The sequence below is a fragment of the Chiloscyllium plagiosum genome, chromosome 28, assembly GCF_004010195.1.
Source record: "Chiloscyllium plagiosum isolate BGI_BamShark_2017 chromosome 28, ASM401019v2, whole genome shotgun sequence".
NCBI classification, from domain to species: Eukaryota; Metazoa; Chordata; class Chondrichthyes; order Orectolobiformes; family Hemiscylliidae; genus Chiloscyllium; species Chiloscyllium plagiosum.
This window is the reverse complement of record NC_057737.1, coordinates 47,670,388-47,690,963: the sequence shown is the minus strand read 5'-3', so window position 1 is coordinate 47,690,963 and position 20,576 is coordinate 47,670,388.

Genomic DNA, 20,576 nt, shown 5'->3' with positions numbered 1-20,576 from the left:
TAGCAGGACTTATACACTTAATGGTAAGGTCCTAGGGAGGGTTGCTGAACAAAGAGACCTTGGAGTGCAGGTTCATAACTCTTTGAAAGTGGAGTCGCAGGTAGATAGGATGGTGAAGAAGGTATTTGGTATGCTTTCCTTTATTGGTCAGAGTATTGAGTACAGGAGTTGAGAGGTATTGTTGCGGCTGTACAGGACATTGGCTATGCCACTGTTGGAATATTGCATGCAATTCTGGTCTCCTTCCTATTGGAAAGATGTTGTGAAACTTGAAAGGGTTCAGAAACGATTTACAAGGATGTTGCCAGGGTTGGAGGATTTGAGCTACAGGGAGAGGCTGAACAGGCTGGGGCTGTTTTCCCTGGAGCGTTGGAGGCTGAAATGTGACCTTATAGAGGGGCATGGATGGGGTAAATAGACAACGTCTTTTCCCTCAGGTCGGGAAGTCCAGAACTGGAGGGCATATGTTTAGGGTGAGAGGGGAAAGATATAAAGAGACCTACAGGGCAACATTTTCACACAGAGGGTGATACGTGTATGGAATGAGCTGCCAGTGGAGACTGGTACAATTGCAACATTTAAGAGGCATTTGGATGGTTATATGAATAGGAAGGGTTTGGAGGAATATGGGCCGGGTGCTGGCAGGTCTGACTAGATTGGGTTGGGATATCTGGTCGGCATGGATGAGATGGACGGAAGGGTCTGTTTCCATGCTGTACATCTCTATGATTCTATGACTCTTTAACAGTTTTCTGTTTGTGAAAAATTTTCTTAGCTTCCAATCTTTGTCTACCATCTTCTTGTTGTTTTATTGCAGAAAGCAAATTGGTGAGGGATGAAACTGGAACCAATCTTTATAAACCTTGTATGTTTTTACTTTTAGGTATCAGGTTTAGTCAATGCCTATATTTATTTACCAAGGCGCAAGTAAATGCCCAGTAAGTGGGCACCACCTGACTATGGTTAAATACCATTATTAAGCAACTATTGCCATTCCTTCAGCTGAAAAATGTGTTGCTGGAAAAGCACAGCAGGTCAGGCAGCATCCAAGTAGCAGACCAAGCCCTAAGCTGTAATGTTCCTCAACCATCCCACTTTTCCATCCCTCTCTCTCTCTTCCTTAAAGATTTTGTTCACAATTTTGGTAACATGTTGTTATCTCCTATGTTGTGAGATGTTAGTCTTGTTTGCTACATTTTGTGATGCAATTTGCGAAGTTTTATTATGTTAAGATGTAGTATTTACACAGTCACCTGCAACACGATTGTTAGAATGATGTTTACATGGAGCCGTGAATCTCTGTTGTGGGTCTTCATGAGAGTGAACAAGCTGATTCTTAATCCACAGACATTTGCGAACCTGGGGCAGGACATGTCACAAGACAGTGGGATCCAGATGTAGGACTTGGTCCATCTTCTTTCCTTTTCCATTGCTGCTTTGTCTCATGGTTAAAGGTATTAGGATACAAAATGCAATGGACAGTTTGCTGCCATTCTGAACAAGTTTCTGAATGTCAATGTCACTGTGCTTCAAGGCGGGTTTCAGAGTCTCTTTCTAGTGCTTTCTTTGTCTTCAACAGGAACATTGGCCATTTGCAATTCAGGAGACAGGACTTGTTGGTGAAGGCAGTTTATCAGCCATCTGGACACAGCGAAGATGATTTTGTAGGTTTTTCAGGAGCTCCACCTGTGATGCTGGTGTCATGAAGGTCCTTGGTGTCTGTAGTGATTATATCAAGGTCAGCCAGGTAGGCCTTATACAATATAAGATCCCGGATTGAGGCTGTTAACCTGGTTCAATCAGGGAGCCCTGGCTTACAGATAAGTACAGGAGTGTCTGACATTCTATTCGTGCTGAGAGCTGGCTCTGAGGGAGTTGGATCAATATCAAGGACTCTCCATATATAAATAAAAGATGACTTGGTGATAGGATACCGGCCTCTGTGGAGTTATGTCAGTGACAATGAGAGAAAAGCACAGTCCTGGAGAAATTTGCTTGCAACATTCATTTTTGAGTTGGGATAAGCATTTCTGGCATCATGCTGTTATTTGGGAAGCTTGACTCATTCGATCCTGCTGTTGAAGACAGGACCCAGCATATGTTAGAATGCATTATTTTTCTGGGCAAATAACATTGAATGAGGCCCCTTTCAGGTCATGGCTGACCATGGGTTGCAACCTTGCTGTTCTAGCTTTCAGTTCCCTGAAGCGACGTCGCTTGTGACTGAAGACACTGATGCTAGAGTGACAGTCCCGATCACAGAGGTCCCATCTCGTTGTGGTCATTGATCTGCTTGAGCTGCTGCATCCCTTCCTTCATGTCCGCTTGTCTGCTGCAGCACTCATCAGCTTCTTTTCCCCTGTTTTGAGGTGTTGCTTCTCCATCTCATGCGGTCAGCTGCAAGCTGCTCCCAAGGCTCCGTAATGATGTCAAGCGCCTTTGTGTCCCTCATGTCCCTGTCGTACAGCTGGGGATGCCGAGTGGGTCTCTTCCTGGATAAAAGCTTTCCATGAGGACATCCTTTGGGATGTGGCCGTCCTCCATGTGGTGGACATGGCCCAGCCAGTGTAGTCTCTGCTGCCTGAGCAGACTATACATGTTGGGAAGGCCAGCACCAGATAGGACCGATGCATTGGGCACTCTGTCTTGCCAGGATATGCCCAGGATATGGCAGATACTCCTCAAGTGGAAAGTGTTCAGTCTTCTCACCTGTCTGGCATATGTAGTCCATGCTTCACTGCCGTACAGCAGTGTACTTATAACGCAGGCATTGTAGACTGACATTTTTCTCTTCACCGTCAGCTTGAGATTTGTTCATACTCGAGTCATGAGGCGAGCAAGGATTGAGGCTGCTTTCCCGATCGTCTTGTTGATCTCTGTGTCCAAGGAGAGGTTGTCAGTGATGGTAGAGCCAAGGTACGTAAACTGATGGACAACATTATGTTTGTAGTCATCGATGGCGATGATCAGTGGTGCCTCTGTGTCCTATCCCAGGACGCTCGTCTTCTTCAGACTGATAGTCAGCCTGAAACCCGTGTCTGCGTGGGTTTCCTCCGGGTGCTCCGGTTTCCTCCCACACTCCAAAAGATGTGCAGGTCAGGTGAATTGGCTATGCTAAATTGCCCGTATTGTTAGGTAAGGGGTAAATGTAGGGGTATGGGTGGGTTACGCTTCGGCGGGTCGGTGTGGACTTGTTGGGCCGAAGGGCCTGTTTCCACTCTGTAAGTAATCTAATCTAATCTAAACCCTTGCAAGTGTGAGAGAGGTGGTCTGTCAGTAACTGGACTTCCTGCTGGGTGTGTGTTGCAACTGCAGCATCATTGGAAAACAGCATGTCCCTGTTGAGTGCTGCATGTACTTTTGTCTTGGCCCTGAGGCAGGCCAGGTTGAAGAGCCTGCTGTCTGATCTAGTGCATAGGTAAATCCCCTCCGTTGAGGTGCCAAAGGCATGTTTTAGGAGCACGGCAAAAAAAATCCCAAAGCGTGTGGGAGCGAGGGCGCAGCTTTGTTTAATACTGAAAACAACGTTAGGGCAGATGAAAAGCAACAAGCAATTTTCCTGACAGTTTTGGATCCACAGCTTTATCGGTCACCAGGAGCTGAACATTCCCCGAGACACCAAACACTAAAACCTTTCAAGAATTGACAGATTTAGTTAAGGAATATTACAACCCCAAGCCTCCTCTAATTTTGAGATATTATTCATTTTACTTGGTAATTCAAGAACCAGGGGAATCCATATTGGAATTTTAGACAAGGTTAAGATGCTGGCAGAGACCTGTGACTTTGATTTAACCCTTAATGAGATGCTGAGAGACCTTTTGGGATCTGTTATTAATGATATAACCATGCAAAAGTGTCTACTAGCTGAAGCCCAAATTGACATCATATAGGCACGACAATTGGCGTTATCATTGGAAAATGCAGCAAGAAGAACATATGAGTTGCAGGGTATTCCAATGGAAGTGGACACCCTTGCCAGTCCAACCAAGCTAGGGGAACACTACTTGAGTGAAGGCAATTACATCGCCTCACTCAGGACTGACTTTGAACAGAGTGTCTCTCGGTCAGACCAAAGCAAAACCCCTAAACAAAACCAGGCTTCAAACAGTGAACATTTTCTTCAGGATCTAATCTAAGGATTAGAAACAGCAAAGAAGTCCCACTGGACCTAAACTGAGTAAGGAAACTCATAGGTCAGTATCCAAGAAAGTGAACATCCTTGAAGGTCCATCTACATCTGGCTGGAATAGTTATATTGCTTAGTAACATCCAAATTGGAACCAATCAAAATAAGTGTGTGGTTAAATGGGCACCCAGATCTGATGGAGGTAGATACTGGCACGGCTGTTCCGTGACCACAAAACCAGTCTTAAACAAAATCCATGCTGGACTCCAACTCTTCTGTTTGTGTCAGACCTCGGCCAGGCTGAGAACCTTTACCAGTGAAGGCTGACTGATTAAGGTTACAATTTCTGTTCCAGTCCCTTACGAGAAGCAGTGATTGTAGTAAAAGGCTCGGTCCCAAGATTGATGGGGCAGTATTGTTTGAGAAACCTAGATTGGCTCAACATTGTTCTATTAGAAAATGGCTGCCTGAGTGAAGTCCCTATTAAACACCCGGACGTTTTTCAGGAGGGTCTAGGGACGATTAAAGGAGACAAGGCCGCTATGCATGTTGACCAGGAAGCAATTCCACAATTCTGCAAGGCCGACCCAGGCAAAAGTAGAGGCAGAAATCACAAGGCTGGAATCATCAAACCAGTTCAGTTCGCAGAATGGGCAGCACCAGTTGAACAGGTTGGTTCGCCTTTGTGGGGATTTTAAACAAACGGTAAACTGCTTTTTGCAGTTGGATAAACACCCTATCCTTCACATCGAGGATACATACACAAAGCTGTCAGGGTCTATCCTTCACAAAACTGGACATGAGCTATGCGTGCTTACAATTGCAGGTAGAAGAGGATTCCCAGAAGTACACCATAATTAATACCCATGAGGGTTTGTACCAATACATGAGACTGCCATTTGGGGTATCGTCAGCCGAGGCAATTTGTCAAATGGATGAAGGAGACATTTACAAGTTCTCCCCATGTTACCATTTATCTAGATGACTTGCTAATAACAGGGAAGGCCAATAAGGAGCACTTAGAGAGCTTGGACATAGTCCTTAGACCTTTCTCCCAGGTGGGCAGACACCTTAGAAGGGAAAAAATGTGTGTTCCAGGCATCCCAAGTGACCATCTTGAGCAACAGTTTCAACAAGAACGGTTACACCTGTTGGAAGATAAAGTGAAGGCGGTCGAAGGTGCCCTGGCTCCCATATCTGTCCCGGAGCTTAGGTCTTTTCTTGGGCTGGTGAATTATTATACTAAGTTCATACATAACCGAGCCTCCATCCTGGCACCTTTGCATCAACTCCTTAAAAATGGTCAGCTTTGGAAATGGCCACGTGGCCAAATGGCCACTTTGGGGAAGTGAAGACAAAGCTATTTTCCCCAAAGGTGTTGGTACACTATGATCCAAGCAGGATCTGATATTGACATGCAATGTCTCCCTGTGCAGCCTCAGAGTAGTATTAACTCATAGGTGACAGAATGGAGAGGAACGCCCAATTGTGTCTGCATCTCCAGACTTTGGCTAATGCAGAGCCAAATACACCAAGATAGAGAAGAAAGCTTTAGCATTTGAAGTCAGGAAGTTCCACCAATACCTTTGTGGACATAATTTGAAATAATAACGGACAATAAACCCCTGCTAGGTCAACTTAAAAAAGACAAGACAGTGCCGCCCATAGCTTCAGGCTGAATTTAGCAGTGGGCATATAATAAGTTAAGGAGGCCAAGTAGCAAATGCAGATGCAGTGAGCTGCCTCCTGCTGGAAGGGACACCACTGGTGGTACTGCCACTGGAAGAGACCATTATGGTTTTAACTTTTCTGGACACGCTTCCAGTCACAGCTGACATTATCAGAAAGATCCAGTCCTGATAAAACTGAAACAGCTGGTGGTGTTGGGGAAAACCAAAGGGTTATCACAACCAGAACTGAATTATTTTTGAACCTGGAGAGACCAGATCACAGCAGAGGATGGCATTTTATGATGGGGAGCAGGAGCGACTGTCCCAAGCAAAGATACTGGTTGAACACCACCAGGGTCATTCAGGTGTTTCCAAAATGAAGATGTTAGTGAGAACTTACGTCTGGTGGCCCAGATTGGATGCCAACATAACTGTGTTGGTGGGGCAATGCCCAGATTGCCAACAAGGACAAGAATTACCGCCAGAAGCTTTCCCACATTCGCGGGAGTGGCTGGGTAAACCCTGGACTCAGTTATACGTCGACTGCACAGGTCCTTTCATGGGCTCAATGTTCTTAGTTATTGTGGACGTCCACTTAAAAACACTGTTTGTGCATAGAGTTCATTCATCAAACATGGGGAAGACAATAGAAAAAAACTGCCCGCCATCTTTTGAAAGCACAGACTCCTGGAAGTGTTTCTCACAGAAAACAGGCATTGTTACCACTAAGGAATATGAGTATTTCCTTAAGTCAAATGGCATTCGAATACAAGGACAGCCCCATAACATCCATCATCCAATGGTCTGGCAGAAACCACAGTCCAAACGTTGACGGCAGGCTTAAAAAAAAGCCTACAGCATCTGGGGATGAAGGCGAAATGGCTGTAAATGTCGGACACAAGGCTCCGTTTAGCAAAGGAGATAGTTTACTTCAGGAGACAGATTTTGGTGTAGGAACATTGGGAATGGCCCTGCATGAGTAAGAGGCATGGTTGACTCGAGGTCAAGTCCAGTGATTTATAAAAGTTCAGGTAGGTGTGACAGTGTGGACCATATGAAAGCTGTAAACCTGCAAACAGATTGGAGCAAAATGTGCCTGCTCCTTGACAGTCTTTCTGACTATCCCAGAACCCATGCTTTCTCCCTTCCCAACAAATGTTGAAGATACTTTGGAATCTGAGATGGACACGGTGCCTGAACAGGAGGATGAATCCGTATCAGAGACAGAGTTGGAGGAACCTGAGCCGGTGCTCAAACCCCCCAGGAGGAGCTACGAAAAAGAACCGGTCTATGTCCTCGGACTCAGAGGTGAAGGCATGCAGTGACTGTAATGAGGTCAGCCAAGTGCACCTCAGAGAATATGAGTTCCCTGATTGAGGCTGTTAATCCCTAGCTCACAGATTAGAACAGGAATGTTAGACGTCCTGTCATTCTGAGAACTGATTCTGATGGAACTGGATCAGTGTTAAGGACTTTCCATATGTAAATAAAGGGTACTTGGTGATGGGATACTAGCCTCTGTGGAGTTATTTAATGTCTGTTCAATGATCTTGCCATTAATTTGTGAGGATGTGGAGGAGGGATTGCAGATGGGAGTGTTCTGGTGCTACTCGTGTATAGCTGCTATGGTCTCCTGCAGACAGGAGTATGGTAATGACAATTGCTCTGTGCACTAAGACGTTTGTTGATTTGTAGAGACCTATAAATAGAAGGTGTTGTTATAGGAACCCAAGCTGTGAGTCAGCCTTCTACACTTTGAAAGTAGATCTTCAAAACTGTACACCTCTTTTTGAGAAAAGTAGCAGTAATGTAAATTTATCTCTAGTATTTAGGCAAATGGAATCTTTAGTAGCAAAATATCAATTGATCGGTTCTGTAAGTCTATGATCATTTCAAATATCGAACACTATTTTGACCTACAATCTATTAAAATTGTACTGAAGTGTAGCATGGCCAATAAAAACATTTACAGACATGGATATTACGTAACATCTCCAAAATGAATACAGCTTCCACAGACATCATTCTTCAGTTGTTTGTTTCCTCTTTCAGAATTTCTCTAAGTTCAAAACATACATAAGTAATTTCCAAAACAAAATCTCATATGCATATACACCTGATGAATATTCATGACCTGCCTTACCTACAGCCTCTCTAGAATTCAGAATATAGCTGGGACATAATGCAAGTTAAATGCTCCTGTTAATGCCATCAGTCCCCCATCACTGACTGAAGCTCCCTCTTCCGAAGTGCCACACCTGGCTCTTGCAGCATCTTCTATCAATTAACAGCCATTTGGTTTACTGCTATCATTTGCTGAGACACTGTTTCCGTGACCTCTGTGCTAGTGTGACCGTAATACTCCCTTGAAGCAGACCCCACCCTTTAACAGTGTGTTGCTTGGATCCTGGAGCTGATCTATTCTATGTGAGGTCAACTGTGAATGAAACAGCTCGATCCATCTTTATATTAAAAGCTGCCCAATTTCAGTCAGTTCACAGAGTCACTCAATGTAGCTTTACATTATTAATACAACATCAGAGGAATACTTCATGTGATAGAAATCTGAGTAGCTGGCCTCCTTTATATCCTTTCCTTGTAGTTATTATTGATTTTATGTCTCAGAAATGTATTCATCTCAATCTACTATATGAGAGATATATAGAGAGTCAACACAAGGGATGGATTTGATGATTTTTTTTTACCTAGCGGTCACCCAGTAGCCTATATACATTACCATGTCAGTGAGTGTTACATAAGAGCTTTTTGGTCAATGGCAGTTTTCAACAACTACTAAAGGCATTAACGATTTGGTAACTAATGGACAATTTCTGTTGGAGGTTAATGTTATCAGTAAACACTGTGTTCTGGAGCAGGAGAGCAGATTCATGCTCAGTGGAGCCACTAACAGCGTCCAGGGGCAGCACCTTAATAATCTTACTCATTGACATGTCAGAACAACATGATGCCACAACATCTCCATCAGTACATCGGCCAGAGCTGACAATGAGACAAAGGCCATTTGGGAAGGATTATTAAAAACTTGGACAGTGACAGATTGATTTGAAGTGAAGATGGATTGATGGAGATGTTTAGGAAGTTAAGTCTAAATCTACAGGCTGCAATGACTAAATGCTAACATGACAAAAGTGTGTGAAACTTGTGGAGAAATCTCAACAAAATAGTGTGGGTTTTAAAATGGAGTCAGAGTCATAGTTAATTGGGATGTGGTGTGTATCAGTGAGCAGCATAATGAGTGTGTAATCACACCGTGAACTCTGTCATTTAGAATTAGAGTTAGAATTTATTGTCATGAGTACTTGAGTATAGGAATTCCACTAACAGAATGCTGTCATCAAGCCAAAATGAAGTTCTATGTTCGAAACAAACAAGTACATAGTATATGAGTTTCAGTGCAGGTATGGAGGCCATATAGAGTCATAGAGATGTACAGCATGGAAACAGACCCTTCCGTTCAATCCGTCCATGCCGATCAGATATCCCAATCTAGTCCCACCTGCCAGCACCTGGCCCATGTCCCTCCAAACCCTTCCTATTCATAAACCCATCCAAATGCCTTTTAAATGTTGCAATTGTACCAGCCCCCACCACTCCCTACGGCAGCTCTGCTTCAGTATTTGTTGTTTTCACCTGGGGAAAGGTCTTATTCTCTGGAGGTTAGAGGAGTCAGAGGTGACCTAATTGAAACATATAAGATCATGAGGGGACTTGACCGGCTGGATGTGGAAAGGATGCTTCCTCTTGAGGGAGAATTGACAACTAGGGGTCATAGTTTAAAAGTAAGGGTCACCTTTAAAACAGAGTGAAGGAAACATTTCTTTCTCTCAGAGCATTAAGAGTCTTTGGAATGCCCTTCCTTAAAAGGCAGCACGTAGAATCTTTAAATATCTTTAAGGCAGATGTGGATAGATTCTTGAAGACCAAGAGGATGAAAGGTTATCAGGAATATGCAGGAATGTGGAGCTGAGAATAAAATCAGATCAGCCACCATCTTATTGACTGGTGGAGCAGGCTCAAAGGCCCAAGTGGCCTACTCCTGTTTGTCTGTTTTCAATCAACCAAAAGCTGAGGAGAAGCCATTCCTGCATTCTCCCTGGAAACTCTTTGACCAATAAGAGTTGACTCATCATTTTGAGTCTGAATAATGCTCCAGCTCCTGTCTTCCATGTGCATCCTGTTCCTATGTGATTTCTTCCCCTGTGGCTTCGACATGTCTGTGGGGAATTGAGGAGATGGCATGTGGCCTTTAGAGGGTAGACCTCAAATAGCTCTAAGTCTAGGAGGCCCACTCCCTTACTGTCTAGCCCCTCACTGCCTGACCCCTCACTACCCAGTGTCTGACTGCCCAGTCCCTCATTGCCCAGTCTGGCTGATAGGTAACACTGGCAGTATGGCAAGGTGAGAGTGGGAATGCAGTTGTCCAGAGTAGGCCTGTGCTCCCAGATCCGCTCCCACCATCCAGGGTCAGCACTTCAAGAATGCTGTGAAGGAAACAGATGGATGGAGAGCAGTGGTCCTGATGGAATTCATGTCCCCAATGATGGCAGTCGAAGCACTTTCAAACCAGAAATCCGAGATCACAGGCAGCAGCTGGTGAGGCCCCTGTACAGCACTCAGACCTGTCAGTACCACCATGAAAGCTATGCCCCTGGCCAGGCAGATGCTGTACCACATTGCTTTCTACAGTTTGTAGCAAGAGGTGATGACCTATTCTGTGTTGAAAGAACAGTCTTGAAGGTCTGCGCCAGGGCCTGTGTTGACTGGGCGCTGGACTTGAGTGCTTCCTGACATTCAGCATCAAGTTTCCAGTGATGATCTCTTTGAAACTCTCTTGCATCTTGGCTTCAATAGACTTCCCCATAGTGTCTGCCCTCCCCATCTCGGGCACTGACTATCCTTACCCCTGCCCTGGCCCCTGCACCTACTCATACTGATGTGAAGTTAGGTGGTCATTTTTGAGTGGTGTGGACACAGTGGGCTGAAGGATCCTTTTCTGTAGATCTCTATGTTGCTAAACCTCATGGAATTGTACTTTACAGCGAGTGCCCCAGACACCATCATCACCATCCCTGTGTATGTCCTGTCTCAGTAGAAGGACAGATCTAGTAGAAGTGGCTGCACTGTGCTAGACAGTCAGCAGGGAGTTTTGTTTATTCATTCATGGTATGTGGGCATCACTGGTTAAGCCAGCATGGCTCAGTGGTTAGCACTGCTGCCTCACAGCGCCAGGGACCTGGGTTCAATTCCCGCCTCAGGCAACTATGTGGAGTTTGCACATTCTCCCCATGTCTGCGCGGGTTTCCTCCCACAGTCCAAAGATGTGCAGTTTAGGTGAATTGGCCATGGTAAATTGCCTGTTGCGTTTGGTGCATTAGTCAGGGGTGAATATAGGGGAATGGGTCTGGGTGGGTTGCTCTTCGGAGGGTCGGTGTGGACTTGTTGGGCCGAAGGGCCTGTTTCCACACTGTAGGTAATTTAATCTAATCAAATTGCAGTTCAAAGCCAGCCACATTGCTCTTTGTCTGGGATCACATGTGGGCCAAACCTTCCATTAAAGACTAAAAAATGAACCAGATTGATATTTTGTTAACAACCATCTGTACACAGTCACCATTAGATTAGGTTTTAATTCTTGGTTTCTATTGAATTCCAATCTCACAGTCTGCTGCAGTGGGATTCAAACCCATGTCCCCAGAATGGTAGACTGAGGTTCTGTTTTACTAATCCGGGGACACTTATAACTATATCATCAACCCCATATTGATTCTGGATTCTATGAAACCTCAGGGCACCAGATCAAGCATGGAAAAGGAAACCTCCTGCTGATTACCACCTCGTCCATGTTGAACGATACTTGGAGTGTAGCAAGAGCACAGAACATTCTCTGAGTGGAGACCTCAATCCTTGAAAGATGTAGCAGCAGCTGCAGAGGGAACCAACAAAAGGGAAAAAAAACAATCTCTTGGTGACATATCTTAGCTTGGGAATGCCAGGCTATTCCCCAGGCATCTTAGCAGGGGAATAGCATCCATTTCCAAAATAATTCAGACAACATTCAGCAACCCATTCACTAAAAGTATTTCCTCTTGTAATGACCACTGAGTAGAATGGCTCAGATTGATTTGCCACTTTATTCTCAGGGCATTGTAGTTAGAATGCTCCAGTTGACCTCAGTACACTGAAGGAGGATTCAGGAGCCTGCTGCCCCTGATCTATTACACCCTACAGAGAGGATGTGCGCTTTGCACATGACTGTGCCTAGTCACTGTTACCCTTCTTATTGTTGTCTAAATGGCCCACAGTCTCTGCTGAATTACATGCCAGTGTCATCTGGGGAAAATAGGGTCTATTTTTGTTTTTATGATCAATGTGTGGAACTTCATAATAAAAATGAACAAGCTGTTGACGTAATATTTGCAATAGTTACATCTCTACGGGAATGCAATTATACACGACCAGTACTGGGCGGCTCACAAATCCCAGTCTAACCATGCAGAACATCCAAAAATTGAAGTTACAGTCAACTTTCTCCCACAGGGAGAGATTCCCCAGAGATTTCAGAGTGCGTTTGTTTTGCATTACTTCAAATTTAAATTAAGAATTTATGTTGAATTTTTAAACATCAATTCAGACATTAATTATTCAGTTCCATGGAAATGAATGTCTTTAGAAATATACTCAATTTGCATAATGCATGTTTGAAATACTTTAGTATTTTACTTCTAAAAGAATTAATTATGTGAATAATGCAGTGAGACTTTCCGAGTGAGGTCAGACAATGAAATAATTCCTTGTCCCACACGTTTGCACAGTTTCAATCTTAATTCACTGGTTACCTCAATTAATTGTCTGATTATCAAACACCCTAATGACTTTCTGGGGAAATATACCATTGGGAATACATGCATAAGGACATCGCTTGTAGCCTTCATCAAGGCTGAGGTAGTTGCTACATATATGCAGCATTAGGAGAGATGCAAAACAAGTGTGTTTTAAAAGACATTGCCTCATACTGTTATATAAACATAGAAACTGGGAGCAGGACATTGATAAGGGCTGGGTATGGACTCACAGCTCCTTCTGGTGGCTTCTTATATCAAATGCCTTTGAAGACATGGGTGAAACCTAACAGGCAACTGGAATGATGTGCGACAGAATTGGATGAGAAGTCCAGTCATCTCACTCTATCTTCTGTGCTTTTCACAAGCAGTGTAGTGAGATTCTTGCTGGACTATGACAAGATGCCAGTTAATGTGGCCTTGTTAACAGCACAACTCACCTCATTAATATCCAGATGCCTATCTTACAAAATTTATCATCAAACTGGATGGCAAAAACATGACAAGGAAACCAGAGTGGGTATCTGTGTATTCAACTCACTGCTTGTCCTAAATGACCTCTATGTTGGACATTAGGCAACAACATTTCAGGGCATGATCCTCTGGCACCAGTCAAATGCACACACCATCTCCAAGACTTTTGCATCTGTCAAATCATCATGACCATCCTGGTATCTCTCTGATACACTGGCAGTATGCTCTTGAAGCATTGACCTGCATAATAAGGTGCACCAGCAGCAAGCATTGAAAGGCTTCAACAAGGACATTTTGCACACAGAGACACACACACGGTTCACAGAATGGGCTGGTCTGCAATTCAGGGCAGGTCTCTTAGCACTTGCTCACCTCGTGCTTAGCTTCCTGCTCACAGCATCCTGCCCCTACCTTGCTGTACCAATTAGTACAATCATACAACCAGCATTTAATTAAAAATCACACAACACCAGATTATTTTCCAACAGGGGGTGGTGGTTTGTGAGTGTCTGTGAGAGAGAGTGTATATGTGTGTGTGAGTGTAAAGGGGTCTAAGTCTGTGAGAGGATGCATGTGTGAGTGTGGGTGTATGTGTGTGTCTGTAGGAGTGTGTGTGAGTGTCCGTGTTCATGTCTGTGTATTGGACTGGTTGTGGTGTGTGTGTGTGTGTGTATATACACACATACATGCGCACACGCACGCGCACTCCTATACACAGACATGCACACACACACTCCAGACACACACACTCCCACACTCACACATGCACTCTCTCACAGACTTAGACCCTTTTACACACACACATATACACTCTCTCTCACAGACACTCACAAACCACCACCCCCTGTTGGAAAATAATCTGGTGTTGTGTGATTTTTAATTAAATGCTGGTTGTATGATTGTACTAATTGGTACAGCAAGGTAGGGGCAGGATGCTGTGAGCAGGAAGCTAAGCACGAGGTGAGCAAGTGCTAAGAGACCTGCCCTGAATTGCAGACCAGCCCATTCTGTGAACCGTGTGTGTGTCTCTGTGTGCAAAATGTCCTTGTTGAAGCCTTTCAATGCTTGCTGCTGGTGCACCTTATTATGCAGGTCAATGCTTCAAGAGCATACTGCCAGTGTATCAGAGAGATACCAGGATGGTCATGATGATTTGACAGATGCAAAAGTCTTGGAGATGGTGTGTGCATTTGACTGGTGCCAGAGGATCATGCCCTGAAATGTTGTTGCCTGATGTCCAACATAGAGGTCATTTAGGACAAGTTACACACACACATACACACATACACATAAACATTTGTGGGGTGAATTTGTACTTGCAGAGTTGCATTGTACTTTGCTCAAAAACTGCATGAAGCCATGTAAGACTTTGTTAACTCCTTTTTAGATTAGAATCAGTCTAAACTGTATGGCACAGTCAGGGAACACAACGGGCTAATACCTTCAACACATTACCTGGGCTGACGGCAATTATTAAAGTTAACCTGAGAATGTAACTTTTTAAAAAAGGTTTTGTGATTTACATATGAAAGAAGTGAAACTAACATGGTCTTTCTAACAGATGAGAGACTTAACAAACAATCCAGGTCTTTTTCAATGTATAATTTCAGTTACATCACACTGTAAACTTCTGCTATAAATTCTGTGTCTTACAACTGTGTACTCCACAACCACTTGATGAAGAAGCAGCCCTCTGAAAGCTAGTGCTTCCAATTAAACTTTGTTGGACTATAACCTGGTGTTGTATGATTTTTAACTTTGTACGCCCCAGTCCAACACCGGCATCTCCAAAGTTTTTAATTAGGTGGTTATGACATATTTAAACCCTGCTGCCTGCTCAGTTCTGCCAGCATTAGGTTCTGGGCAGTGGGACCCATGGTCAACCTCTCAGCTCAGCCCTAACTGAGGCCTTAAAGTGGCCAATTAAAGACCGATGGATTCCAGATCATATCCACTCTGCTTCTTATACCAAATATCTTCAATTGTTGTTTTCTGGTTCACATATCTCTCATTAATGGGAGCAGTTTCTCCCCATCCACTCGGTCCAGACTACTCTCCTTCTCTACCTTCTCCTCTCCAAAGAAAACAGTCCCAGCCTCACCAATCTATCCACATAGCTAATGTTTCTCAATCCTGGAGCAGCCTTTTGAATATTTTCTTCATCCTCTCTACCACCTCTACACATTCCTAAAGATGCTCAAAACTGGACACAGTCCTCTAGTTATGGAGTCATTGAAGCTGAACCACGCTTTATGCGAGTTTAACATAACTTTCTTACTTTTGTGCTCTTTATAGCCTAAGGGCTATAAGTTTAACTAACCACACTGTCAGCCTGTCCTGCTACCTTCAGTGGTTTATGTAGTTATACACTATGGTCCCATTGCTCCTACACCAACTGTGAGACAACACTCCTTGTTTTACCTTCTCTCTCTCTAAATTCCTTCTTCCAAATGAATCACACTTCTGTACGTTAAGTTCTATCTGCTAATTGTTCACTTATTCTACCAACCTTTTAAAGTTATATATTGTCCTCCTCAAAGTTCTCAATGCTCCCACATTTTATCTGAAGTGTAAATGTTGAAAATGTGCCCTGAACATCAAGTGGATCATTAATTGAAATCAGGAAAAACAAGGATCTCAACATTGATGCCTCTAAGTTCTACAACAAACTTGCAGCCAGTCTGAAAAAAATCCAATAATTGTTACATAATTGCCATTACACAATGATTTTATTACTGCTCCTTTTATTCTAACTTGGCTTACATGTTTGCCCATGTAAAAAGTGAGAGGTAAAGTCACTATCGTCTTACTAGACCATAGGACTGTTCTTTCATTAGAAAGACAACTGGTGGTAGTTTAACCTAAGGGTCACCACATCTCAGGCCAGTAGAGAGGTTGAGAAGGAGAGTTTTTCATGGTAACTGTAGCTCATGTGGGAATTGAATTCATACTCTAGTCAAGAGTGTGGTGCTGGAAAAGGCAGTATCCGAGGAGCAGGAGAATTGACGTTTCGGGCATAAGCCCTTCATCAGGAATGAGGATTGTGGGCTGAGAGATAAATGGGAGGGGGTGGGTGTGGGGGGAGGGAGCTGGGAAAGCGATAGGTGAGGGAGAAAGTGATAAGTCAGAGAGGGCAGTGATGGATGGGTTCAGAGGGTGGTGCTGAGTTGGACACTTGGAACTGGGATAATGTGGGGGGAGGCGAAATGAGGAAGCTGTTGAAATCTACATTTATCCCATGTGGTTGCAGGGTCCCAAGGCGGAATATGAGGCGTTCTTCCTCCAGGCGTCAGGTGGTAACGGTTTGGCGGCGGAGGAGTCCCAGGACCTGCATGTCCTTAATGAAGTGGGAAGGGGCATTGTGGTGGGAGGTGGGGTTGGTGGGTGCAGGTGTCCCAGAGATGTTCTCTGAAACGATCAGCAAGAAGGCGTCCTGTCTCCCCAATGTAGAGGAGACCACACCGGATGCAACTGATGCAGTAGATGAGGTAGAGGTACAGGTGAATTTCTGAGGGATGTGGAAGGATCCCTTGGGGCCTTGGACGGAGGTGACTGGAGTGGTGTGGGCGCAGGTTTTGCACTTCCTGCAGTGGCTGTTGGTCTCACTCTGCATTGCAAACCAGCCATCCATTCAACTGAGCTAACCAACACACATTGTTGAAATACACCACATCAGCAACAATTCGCTTATCAACCTTCTCTGTCATCTCATTAACAATAATTTGGCAAGTTAGTTAAACATGATTTTCCCCTAACAAATCCATATTGCCTTTCCTTAATTAACTAGCATTCATCCTAGTGACAACTAATTTTGACTGGAATGATCTTTTAGATTGGCCTTGCTAAATTGCCCGTAGTGACATTAGATTAGATTAGATTACTTACAGTCTGGAAACAGGCCCTTTGGCCCAACAAGTCCATACCAACCCTCCGAAGAGCAACCCACCCACACCCATTCCCCTACACCTAACACCGTGGGTGGCACGGTGGCACAGTGGTTAGCACTGCTGCCTCACAGCGCCAGAGACCCGGGTTCAATTCCCGACTCAGGCGACTGACTCTGTGGAGTTTGCACATTCTCCCTGTGGGTTTCCTTCCACAGTCCAAAGATGTGCAGGTCAGGTGCATTGGCCATGCTAAATTGCCCATAGTGTTAGGTAAAGGGGTAAATGTAGGGGAATGGATGGGTTGGGCTTCAGCGGATCGGTGTGGACTTGAAGGGCCTGTTTCCACACTGTAACTAATCTAATCTAATCTAATGTCACTACGGGCAATTTAGCATGGCCAATTCACCTAACCTGCACACCTTTTGGACTGTGGGAGGAAACTGGAGAACCCGGAGGAAACCCACGCAGACACAGGGAGAATGTGCAAACTCCACACAGACAGTCGCCAAGGTGGGAATTGAACCCGGGTACTCTGGCGCTGTGAAGCAGCAGTGCTAACCACTGTGCCACCGTGCCGCCCATGGTTAAACCCACGCAGACACAGGGAGAATGTGCAAACTCCACACAGACAGTCGCCCAAGGTGGGAATTGAACCCAGGTACTCTGCTGCTGTGAAGCAGCAGTGCTAACCACTGTGCCACCGTGCCGCCCATGGTTATCTTTACACTCTTTTATTATGAGTGTAACGTTTTCAATTCTTCAGTCCTTTGACTACAGGCAATTTCCACTCACCTCCCTCAGCATTCTTCGATGCAACTAATCTGAGCAAATAGCAATTTCCATTTCCTGAGTATCTGTGGGACTTTCTGTTCTCAAGTGAGCTGCTGTATTTCCCTCCATTACAACAATGAGGTTACCTCTGACATATGCTGAAAATGTGTTGCTGGAAAAGCGCAGCAGGTCAGGCAGCATCCAAGGAACAGGAGAATCGACGTTTCGGGCATAAGCCCTTCTTCAGGCTTATGCCCGAAACGTTGATTCTCCTGCTCCTTGGATGCTGCCTGACCTGCTGCGCTTTTCCAGCAACACATTTTCAGCTCTGATCTCCAGCATCTGCAGCCCTCACTCTCTCCTATCTCTGACGTATCCTGGTTATGTGGCTCTTTGAGATGTCCTGGGGAAAGGCATTGTAGAAGTGTTAGTTAATTCCTTTCAAGTTCAGTTTAAAGTACTAGACTTGGTTTTATTATGTGAACAACTTGGCAACTCACTCATAAAATACATAACCCTGCAGAAATGAATGAATCATTCCCCACGATTCTATGATGATTCTGGAGAGACCATGCAGCACTTTACTCTAGTTAGACACCTCCACCTAGTGGTTTATACTTGAATTGTCAATTGTACAGAATAGATGCCAATCTCATTTTTATTACTTGAGATTCTTTATACTTAAAGAAGTCATGTTGGACTTGTTTCTCTCTCCATAGATGCTGCTGAGTTTCTTCAGCATTTTCTGTGTTTATTACTTAGATTTTCTTTTGAAATGTTCCCTTCCCACCCTCTACAGCAAACCCCACATCCTGAGGTTTCCTGCTCTCCTATCATCAGGTGCGGAGGTGCTTCATACGAAGCCAGCTTCAGTGACCCCACTTAAATACAGACGTGAACCTGACCTTCAATCACTGCAGCCTGTTTTGTCATGGCAATATCACATGTGAGCTATCAACTCAACTGCAACTTCCAACTGGACCCATAGAATAGCCTGTCGGTGTAGGACTGGCAACTGATAAAGATCTGAAAGACAATTCCACCTCATTTAATGGTCACTCAGGTGAGTTCAAGCTCTCACCTTTTGTGGAGCAAAGGGTTAACTCTACTTTTACTCCAAGAATAGCTACTAAGCATGTGCATAAGGGTTCTGAACCCAGCTGATGATATTATTGGATAAGTCTGAACCCAGAATGAAAACTGACTTGATAGATCATGGATATTTTTTTGTTTAGTTAATTGAGTAGTCAGTCACTAAAACCTGAAATCCACATATAGCTTCATATTTTCTGTAACAATTGAACAAACTTACTGCACAAAATATGAAAAAAACTAACAAATCAAGCTATCAGGACATAGACAGTTGTTAAAATGGCCTTAAAACATGCAGTAAAACAAAGTTTCAATCTTTTTCCTGACGTTATCTCTTACAGAGACATCAGTGCAGAGAAATTAGCCCCCATTTCAACTTTTTAGACTTTTACTTAATTGCTCCCTACACATTATTGCTAAGTCCACTGAACCTTTCACAAATTTCACTTTTTAATTTATCTCAGTGCTAATAATCTTCAGATTTCTAAACAAACTCACACAGATTGGAAGCTTAACTAACTAAACCCTTCCTCTGGATAATTGGTTTCCTAAACTGCTGTTAACGTCTAGGAGAGAAAATGATCTGGAATTTGAACTCAACTCCAGTGTCCTCTGAACTGCATTAAAATATTTCCTCATCCTGGATTCTTCTGAGCTGAAAACAAAGTTAATGGTTTATCCTCTCAGCACTGACCCTCCGACAGTGCAGCACTCCCTCAGCACTGACCCTCCGACAGTGCTGCACTCCCTCAGCACTGACCCTCCGACAGTGCAGCGCTCCCTCAGCACTGACCCTCCAACAGTGCTGCACTCCCTCAGCACTGACCCTCCGACAGTGCTGCACTCCCTCAGCACTGACCCTCCGACAGTGCGGCATTCGCTCGGTACTGGCTCTTCAACACAGCAGAACTTCCTCAGTACTTACGCTCCAATAGTGCAGACCTCCCTCAATACTGACCGTCCAATAGTGCAGACCTCCCTCAATACTGACCGTCCAATAGTGCAGAACTCCCTCAGTACTGACGCTCTGACAATGTGGCACTCTCTCAGCAGTGACCTTCTGACTGTGCAGCACTCCATTAGCACTGGCCCTCTGACAGTGCAGCACTTCCTCAATACTGACACTCTGACAGTGCAGCACTCCCTCAGTATTCGCATTCCGACAGTGCAGCATTCCCTCAGTACTAACACTCCGATAGTGCAACATTCCCTCAGTACTGACCCTCCAACAATGCAGTACTCCCTTATCATTGACTCTCTGACAGTACAGCACTCCCTCAATATAGAACTTCTAACAGTGCAACACTCCTCCAGTACTGACCCTGCGACAGTGCTGCAATCCTTCAGTACCAGCCTTCTGACAGTGCGACACTCTCTTAGTACTGATATTCTGACTGTGCATCATTGCCTTAGTACTTACCCTTTGATAGTGCAGTACTCTCTCAGTACAGGCCCTCAGACAGTGCATTGCTTCCTCAGTACTGAGCCCTTGATAGTGCAGTACTCCTTCATCATTGACACTTTGACATTACAGCATTCCAGCAGTACTGACCTTCTGACAATGCAACATTCCGACAGTGCGGCTCTCCCTCAGTACTGACCCTCCGTCAGTGTGGCATTCCCTCAGTACTGACCCTCTGTCAGTGTGGCATTCCCTCAGTACTGACCCTCTGTCAGTGTGGCATTCCCTCAG